Source organism: Neovison vison, chromosome 8 (assembly GCF_020171115.1).
Source record: "Neovison vison isolate M4711 chromosome 8, ASM_NN_V1, whole genome shotgun sequence".
NCBI classification, from domain to species: Eukaryota; Metazoa; Chordata; class Mammalia; order Carnivora; family Mustelidae; genus Neogale; species Neogale vison.
The window spans coordinates 54,569-63,783 of record NC_058098.1 but is presented as its reverse complement, the minus strand read 5'-3'; positions in this window follow the sequence as shown (position 1 = coordinate 63,783).

Below are 9,215 nucleotides of genomic sequence, written 5' to 3'. Positions count from 1 at the left end.
TAGGGTACGGGTAGGGTTAGGGTACGGGTTAGGGTTAGAGTACGGGTTAGGGTTAGGGTTAGGGTACGGGTTAGGGTTAGGGGTTAGGGTTAGGGTTAGAGGGTTAGGGTTAGGGTTAGGGTAGGGTAAGGGTTAGGGTTAGGGTTTAGGGTTAGGGTTAGGTTCAGGGTCAGGGTTAAGGTTAGGATTAGGGCTCGGGGTTAGGGTTAGGGTTGGGGTTAGGGTAGGGTTAGACAGGGTGAGGGTCAGGGTTAGGGTTATGTAGTGATTTGGGTTAGGTTTAGAATCAGGGTTAGGTTTAGGGTCAGGGTCCGTGTTAGGGCCAGGGTCAGGGTTAGGTTTAGGGTCAGCGTCGTGGTCAGTGTTATGGTCAGGGTTAGGGTCAGGGCCAGGGTCAGTGTTAGGGTAAGTTTTAGGGTTAGGATCAGGGTTAGGGTCAGGGTCAGGGTTAGGAATAGGGTTATTGTTAGGGTCAGGGTTAGGTTTAGGGACTGGGTTAGCTTCAGGGTCAGTGTTCTGGTCAGGTTCAGGGTTAGGTTTTTGGTCAGAGTCAGGGTTCAGTTCAGGTTCCAGCTTAGGGTCAGGGTTAGGGTTAGGTTCAGGGTCACCATCAGGGTCTACCCCGTGAGGGTAGGGTCTGGTGTTAGGGTTAGCGTTAGTGTTAGGGTGGGGTTAGGGTAGGTTTAGACAGGGTTAGGGTCAGGGTTTGGGTTAGAGTAGGGGTTAGGGTTTGGCCTAGATTCAGGGTTAGGTTTAGGGTCAGGGTCCGTGTTAGGGTCAGGGTCAGGGTTAGGTTTAGGGTCAGCGTCTTTGGTGTTACGGTCAGGGCTAGGGTCAGGCTCACGCTCAGGGTCAGGGTTAGGTTTAGGGTCAGGTCAGGGATTGGGTCAGTGTTAGGGTCAGGGTTTGTGTCTCGTTTAGGGTCAGGTTCAGCATCAGGGTATGGTTAGGGTTAGGGCCAGGCTCACTGTCAGGGTCTGGGTCAGGGTTAGGCGTTAGTGTTAGGGTTAGGGTAGGGTTCGGGTTTGGCTTCAGGTTTAGGATTTGAGGTTAGGATTTGGGTTCGTGTTGAGCTTTGGTGTTAGGGTTATGGGTTAGGGTTCGGGTTCCGGTTCAGATTTGGCTTAGTATTAGGGTTCTGGTTCGGGTTAGGATCAGGCCCTGAATGGTGGCTCTGGGCTGGCCCATCTGTCCTCCCAGTGCTGACCTTCCTTCTCCTTGGCCCTCTGTCATCCTGGATCCTCTCCACGTCCTCCTTAAACTATTATGAATGTCCCCAGGAGTAGGGTGGCAGGAGTGGGGTTCAGGAGGGCCTGCCGTGGTCCTGTGCCCCAGGCAACACTGAGAAAGGAGCCCCAGGACATTGTGTCATGAGGACTGGGATGAGGATCCCCTCCATCTCCTTGGGCATGAACACTGTTCCATTCCCTGCTGTCTCACAGCAGGAGCTGTGCCCAATACTACTGAAAACACGTCCGTGGCCAACCGAGCCAGAGTTTCTGGGGGTGAGTCCCAGGCTGAGCCCTCCTAGGTCATAGGTGGACCTGTGGCCCGGGATGGGTGCCGCTCTCTGGTATCTCAGATAGGGGTGCCTGTCCGCCTTCTCTCCAGGGGCCCTGCATTGGACTTCTGCTTCCTCACGTTCTCCCCAGGGCTGCTGGTCCCCAGACCAGACACCTGCCAGTCTGAGGGTGACCAGCACTGCCTCCCCAGGGTTTCCTTTGCCTGAGTCCTTCCCCGGGAGCTCCTGCATCTCCTGACACATTGTGCCTGTGTGCCTCTCCTCCCCCTTGATCTTGCACGTGTTTAGTCTCTGTCCCTGTCTCTGTCCCTGTGGGACCCAGTGACTTGGAGCATGGATTGGAGCAGACCCATGGGAGACCTTTCTCTAGCCTAGGGTTGGGAGCGACGCTTTTGCCCTCTGCGGTGTGTCTTCCAGCTTTCTGCATTTCCCTGGTTTCTGTGTGGGCCACAGGAGGAAACAGCCGTGTCCTGTCTGGGGACCGACTGTGGTGTCCCAGCAGGAACAGGGGCCTTGGCCCCAAGATTGTGCCCAGAATTCCTAAAGGGGTCCCTAGGAGGACATCTCCTCTGTAATCCATTGGGCATCTCAACAACCAATAAGGGAAATTCTATGTCAAACGGAGAGAAGAAACAAAAACCAAACCAAACCAAACCAAACCCCAAACAAGGGCCCTTTGAAAATAGGTGCAGACACAAAGGCACCTATTGAGGGATTCCACTTCCAGAAACCTCCAGAACACGTGCAGGACCAGAAAGAGAAAGCAGCTTAGGGCTTGCGAGGGGCCAGGCTGGGGGAACAATGGGCAGGAGGGCTTGGGCTCAGGGTCTCCTTTGGGGAAGGAGATATCCTGCAACGATGTTCCGTGGCGTGGTGGCCCAGCGTTGGGAATGCACTTCATGCTCAAGGCGTGTTCAAGGGAAAACAAGAACTTTTATTTAAAATAAATAATACACGGCATACAGGAGATGGACGGCGACGATAACGGTGACTCCATACAGGAGAGGAAGAACACAAGGGGAGGGGATGAGAGATTCTGGGGGGATGTCAAGGTCAGGGGATGGAACTGACGGTATTTTTCTGGGGAGATCTCCCCGCAGAGTTGTGGGCTCTGGATGCGGGTCTGGGAGTCCCGCAGGAAAAGGTGTAGGGGCAGGGGTTGGGCTAGGGGCGGGGACAGGGTCAGCAGTAGCAGCCATTGCAGGATCCAGAGCAGGAGCTGGGTCAGAGACAGGAACAGGAGCACAGGCAAGGGCAGGGAAAGGAGCAGGAGCAAATGATAGGGACTGGGTCTGGGGCAGGAACAGGGGCCTAGGCAGGGCCAAGGGAAGGGGCAGTGTTCCTGGCAGGGCCAGGGGAAGGGATGGCGGCAGTTGAAGGGGATGACGTAGGGGCAGGGGCTGGGTCTGGGGCAGGAACAGGGGTGCAGGCAGGGAAAGTGGAGGCCTTCCTGGCAGGGGCAGGGGCAAGACCAGGGGTAGGACCTGGGTCTGGGGCAGGTGCAGGGGCAGTGGCCCTGGCAAGGAAAAGAGAAAGGACAGGGGCAGGGGCAGGGGCAGACGCAGGGGCAGGGGAAGGGGCAGGAGCAGGAACTGGGGCAAGTGCATTGGTGATGACTGGTTCAGGGTCAAGGGCAGGAGCTGGGTCTGGGGCGGGAACAGGGGCCTAGGCAGGGCCAGGGGAAGGGATGGCAGCAGTTGAAGGGAAAGATGCAGGGACAGGGCCTGGGTCTGGGGCAGGAACAGGGGCACAGGCAGGGAAAGTGGAGGCCTTCCTGGCAGGGGCAGGGGCAGGGGCAGACGCAGGGGCAGGGGCAGGGCCTGGGCCAAGACCAGGGGTAGGACCTGGGTCTGGGGCAGGTGCAGGGGCCGTGGCCCTGTCAGGGAAAGGAGAAAGGATAGGAGCAGGGGAATGGGCATGGGCAGGACCTGGGGCAAGGGCAGGGGTGATGGCCTGTGCCAGGTCAAGGGCAGGAGCTGGGCCTGGGGCGGGAACAGGGGCCTAGGCAGGGCCAGGGGAAGGGGCAGTGTTCCTGGCAGGGCCAGGGGAAGAGATGGCGGCAGTTGAAGGGGAAGACGCAGGGACAGGGCCTGGGTCTGGGGCAGGAACAGGGGCACAGGCAGGGAAAGTGGAGGCCTTCCTGGCAGGGGCAGGGGCAAGGGCAGACGTAGGGGCAGGGGCAGGGCCAGGGGCAAGAACAGGGGTAGGACCTGGGTCTGGGGCAAGTGCAGGGGCAGTGGCCCTGGCAGGGAAAAGAGAAAGGACAGGGGCAGGGGCAGACGCAGGGGCAGGGGAAGGGGCAGGAGCAGGAACTGAGGCAAGTGCATTGGTGATGACTGGTGCAGGGTCAAGGGCAGGAGCTGGGTCTGGGGCAGGAACAGGGCCACCGACAGGGAAAGTGGAGGCCTTCCTGGCAGGGGCACGGGAAGGGGCAAGGGAAAGGGCAGGAACAGGGTTAGGACCTGGGTCTGGGGCAGGTGCAGGGGCAGGTGCCGGGGCAGTGGCCCTGGCAGGGAAAGGCGAAGGGATAGGGGCAGGAGCTGGGGCAAGGGCAGGGGTGATGGCCTGGGTGAGGTCAAGGGCTGGAGCTGGGTCTGGGGCAGGAACAGGGGCCCAGGGAGGGGTCGGGGAAGGGGTGGGCCCAAGGGAGGATCTGGGTCAAGGGCCAGAACAGGAGCACAGGCAGGTGCAGGGGCAGTGGGAGTCGCTCTGGCAGGGGCAGGGGCAGGGGGAGCGGCAGGAGCAGGGGTGGGGGCAGGAGCAGGAGCCAGCTCTCCCTGGACAGCATCAGCATCTCCGTGGGCAGGCGCCCGGGCACCTGTGGGCTCCCGGTCTCCCGCCGAAGTGACTCCAGGCACCATCTGCCCCTCCCGAGTTGCTGAAGTTGGGAGTGGGTCTAGCTCCTCCGCTGGAGAAGCTGGGAGAGGAGAGAAGGTCACCCGCGGGCCTGCCTCTCCCTGTGGCTTTGCAGAGACCGAGCACAGCCCGGGGTCTCCCGGAGAAGCCACAGCCACGAAGGAACCCTCCCCGGGACGTCTCCCCGACTGCAGTCCACCCCCTGGGTGCTCCGAGCCAAGTCGGGGCTCCCGGCCCCACACCAGCCTGTGGGGGCTTCTCCCTGTGGGGCCCAGCAGCGACCCCTCCCCACACAGCCACAGGCACCCCATCCCAGCCTTCTCACCCTCGGACTTGGCCTCCGTGCGCTCCGTGTCCAGGACCGCAGTCCAGTGGAGTCCCGCGGGCAGTGGTCTGGGAGGTAGCGGAGGCCTTCCCAGGACCGGGGACTCCGGGGTCGGGGAGGAGTGCGTGTCTTCCCGCCTCCTTCCTCGTTCATCCGTGGCCTGCCAAGGCAGAGACGGGGAGTGTGCAAGAGGCGTCAGAGCCCTGCCCGGCCGTACCCACCGTGCTGCTGCCCAGTGCCCCTGCTTCTCCCAGATCCCACGCAGCAGACCTGTGTGTGCACAGCCCCGCACCTGGGTCGGTGACCCGTCCCTGCAGGGTCTCAGGATCAACCCTGGGCAGAAGGGTGCAGCCCCCACACCCCGTCCCACCTCGCCGGCCTTAACCTGGGGTGAGAACATGACCTGCCCACCAGGCATCTGACCCCTCATCAGCCTGCTCCTGCTCGGGACGTCTCCACCCCCGATGAGCTCTCTTCACACACACACACACACACACACACACACGCACACACACGGGGAGGAGACCTAGGCCTACACGGGTCGGTCAGAAGGTGTGGGGCTGTCTGACTCGGAGCCTCCCGGGGTCACCTTTCGATTCTTTTTGCCAAAGGGCCAGAGTCGTCGGGGAAGCCTGACACGACCCGCCCAGTGAGGGGACGTGTCGGGCGGGCGAGCTCTCCTCTGCCTGCATCCTCTGGGCTTCGGTAGGCAGCAGCAGAACATGTCGCTTCCTTCAGGATCTGCCCATTAAGGAGCTGGGCAGGGGGCTTTGCTCTGGAATGTGGGTGCCTGGATACGTGGGTTCCAATTCCGTTGGGCTCTGTCGTCAGGGAAGTGAGGTCACCACTGCCTGGGGGCTCCTTACCGGACTTCCTGCTCCCACCAGAGCTCCCTGAGGGCGCCCCTCCCCCAGCTGCTCAAGGCTCCCCCTCCACCCCATGCCCTGTCCATCCAGGGACCCCCACACAGCCTCCCCACAGCCCCTGGGAGGCCTGGGTGCAGCTGTTGTCCCCGCTGGGGGGGCACAGAGCTGGGTTCAGACCGGGCTCCTGCTCCTGCCCAGGACTGTGAGCCCGCACACACCCTGCGGCTCTCAGGGCCTCCCCAGTCTCCACGTCTGCACACTGGGGTTGTTCTGGCTTCTCCTTCTAGGGATGCCTTCAGGGGTAGGACCTTTCCATTCGTTCCATCCCCGCTCTCCCAGGAGGCTGGTGCACACACTTGGCCAGGCACGGGTGAGCCAGGGGCTGGGCGGGGGCATGGAACACAGCCCAGAGGGGCCTGGATCTGCTCTGGGATCCAGGCAAAGCCACCCTCCTCTTGCCTGTATCCCATCCCCCGTGGCAAGTGCAGAGCATGGCTTCTGACCTTGGTGACACAGACTTCCCGGGGCTCCCATTAGGTTGAGGTCCAAGGGCCTTGACTGCGCCCATGTGCTGGCCAGCCCCCACAGGGGACCCTGGGCATTCCTGAATCCGTCCTCCCAGGGTGGATGGCCTGTGGGACTGAGAAGGGGACACAATGCTTGGCTGTCATTTCCCAGCCGATGGAGGAAAGTCTGGGACTTCTCCTGGTTTCCTCTCTCCTGTGTTCAGTGTCTGTCTCTGTCTTTGTCTTTGTCTCTGTGTCTGCGTCTGTCTCTGTTCGTGTGTGTCTCCCAGGAGCAGGATCTGTGGGCTCCAGGGTGGATGGGAGAAACCTCCGAAGTCTCCCTTGTCCCTGTTTCCCTCTCCTGGGCTGGTGCTTGGTTCATTGCTAAGTAAGGCCTTCTCACCCTGAGCAGGGCACTGACTCTGGAACCTCTTCCCAGTGGGGACCCTGAGGCTGCAACAAGGAGGGTCCTGCCCTTGCTCCCCAGTCCAGGGGTCTAGTGCTCTGCCACATTCGGCAAGCCCACAGTGTCAGCCCCCCGATCCCCCAGGCTGTCTTCTGCTCAGAAGGACCTCGAGGGAGTCCAAAGCATTTTCCCAAGACTGGGAGCACAGTGGGTCTCGGATAGAGATTCAAGGCCAACAGGCTCTTCTATAAGCCTGTGGGAGACTAGGGACACCCTGTCTCTATGGCCCCATTGATAGAAGAGTAAGGGGAGGCCTTCAGTGTTGTAGCCCTGTCCACACGGGGAGGGGGTACCTTTTCCTACTTGCAGTAGTCCAGGGTGGTGATGGACACCAGGCCCCAGACCCTGTCCCCACCCAGTGCCCTGGCAAAGCCCCTGGGCCCCTTGGGCCTCTTGACCATCAACCCTTCCTGTCTCCCCTCTCCATGTTATGGATCTCGGTTTTTGCCAGGAGTCCTGATGCCCCTGACCCCATGGCCCAGCTGTTTCCAACCTCTTTCTTCTTTCCCCCTTGTTACCCACCATTTTCCCAGGGTGTCTCCCCCTCTGACCCCTAGCTGGGCAGTGTGGTGTGTGTGTGCGTGTGCACGTGCACTCATGGGCGCGCTCAAACACATATGCCTCTAGCTGTCTGGAGATGCCCGAGGTCATGTCCCCACATGGGATGGAGTGGGTAGCTCTCCCCAAGGATCTGAGGAGCTCTCACCCTCCAAGCAAACCTCATGAGAGGGTCAGGGCTTGCCTAGGACTGGAGGGAAGCTCTGCTCCTTGGACTCTGTACCCGTCTTTTGTCCTGGGACAGTCCCTGCCTCTCTTGAGCCCAGGTTCCCAACTATCCCTGAGGATTGGTCATGGAAATGCTTGAACTTGGCCGTTGCTCCAGGGGTAGGCGGAGGTGGTGGAAAGGTGCACCAGGTACACAGACCTCCATTCTGAGAGGGCCAGGTGTGCACAGGAGACCTGCACGCAGCACTTGTACCATGACCCAGCCTTGCAGTGGATGTGTACGCGACCCATGGCTCTGTACCTGAGTGGTCCCTCATGTGCCCTCATCACTGCCAAGTGCTCTGTGACTTCAAAGTCTGCTGAGCATCAGAACCGTGCCTACCCTGGGAAGCAAGGCTCAGGGTGCAAGGCCAGGTCGGTTGGACATCTGGGGATGCAAAAGTCACTGATTTCCCCCCACCTAGCTGGTCTGGAATTCAGACTCCATTACAGGGCCCAGCTAAATGCGGGGTTGAGCCAGAGGACTTGGCGACATCAGTGGAGGCCTAGTCAGGGCAGGGCGAAGATCAGTCTACCCCTTCCAGTTCTCCTCCCCTCCTTCTGCTTGTCTTCCTGGCTGTGCCCTGGGACAGAGTTCTAGCCTGTCCCTGGATTCAGCCCTGGCTAGAGTCAGAGGGGTGGGAAGGAGGGCAGGAAGGAGGGGGTCACCACCAGGATGCCCAAGTGTGAGGGTGTTGTTACCGTAATGAGGGACCCTGTGGACACTCATGGATTTCAGCCCTTTTTAGCCATGAGCAGTGGCCCCAGGACTCGGCCCCTGCCCCATCCTTCACCCTCCATGAGGTCCCGCATTTCCCCCAGCCCAGTCCTTGTCTGCAGCCAGCCCTCCCTCCAGCCCCAGGAAATTCTGCTGCTCCAGGAGGCTTTAAACTCATTACAAGTTGGAGCCGCACCAGCCCTATGGGGCCTGATTTTAGGTCCTGGAGTCCCACAGTGAGGAGAGGTTATGTGGCACAGGAGCAGGGAGAGGGCAGAATGGACTCTCCCTGGGGGCCGTGGCTCCCTGGTCTGCACAGACCCTGTTGTGTGCTGGCCCCTAGGGCACCCATACTCCAGCTCCCAGGCAGGCTCTGGGAGGGAAACCAGAGTGTGGCTTGTGCTAGCTCAGACTGTCACTCTGTCCTTTAACTATAGCCTGTCCTGCCAGCGGGACTCCCTCTCCCAGTTGGTCAGCAACACCCTCAGAGCCAAGAACAGCCCATCATCCAGCTCAGGGGCCAGTGTGTGGCCGGGCAGGCAGGGGAGAGCTCACCCTGGGCTCAGGGAATCCCTGGCTGGGCTAATGGTGGCTCGGGAGGGCTGGCCTTCCAGCCCCTCTGCTGAGCAGCCCTGTGACTGGAGTCATTTGCCTCCCCTCTCTGGGCCTCACTCTCTGCCTCTGTGCAATGCAGTGATCCTGAGTGATTGATCACTCCTGTGGCAGGAACATATGGGATGCTGGTGATTGACCTATTGTGGGCACAGAGTCTGGATTGCAGAGTGCTGCGGGGGATGGTGCACAGTGTTGCCAGTGAGCACCCCTCCTCCCCAAGCCATTCAGCCCTTCCACGCAGCTGCCAGGCCCCTGGGAGGCCACACTCCTGACACCAGGTCCCTATGTGTGGCTCTTCCTCAGCAGTGGGACAGGGTGGGACCCTGGAACACGGGGTCATCTCCTCATTCTGAGGGCAGGAGAGCAAGGAAGACTTCCCTTGGGGTCCCCCAAGGCCATGTAAGAGGGGAGGTGGCTGCCCCCAAGCAGAACATTGAAAATCTGCTTCTGTTAGAGCCTGAGAACTGGGGTTTGGTTCTTTCACTTGCTGGGCTGACAAGACACACACGCTCTCCATGCCTCCTCCTTGAATGAAGAGCTCTCGCAGGGTCCTGGGCGTCCTGGACTTGGGAAGGG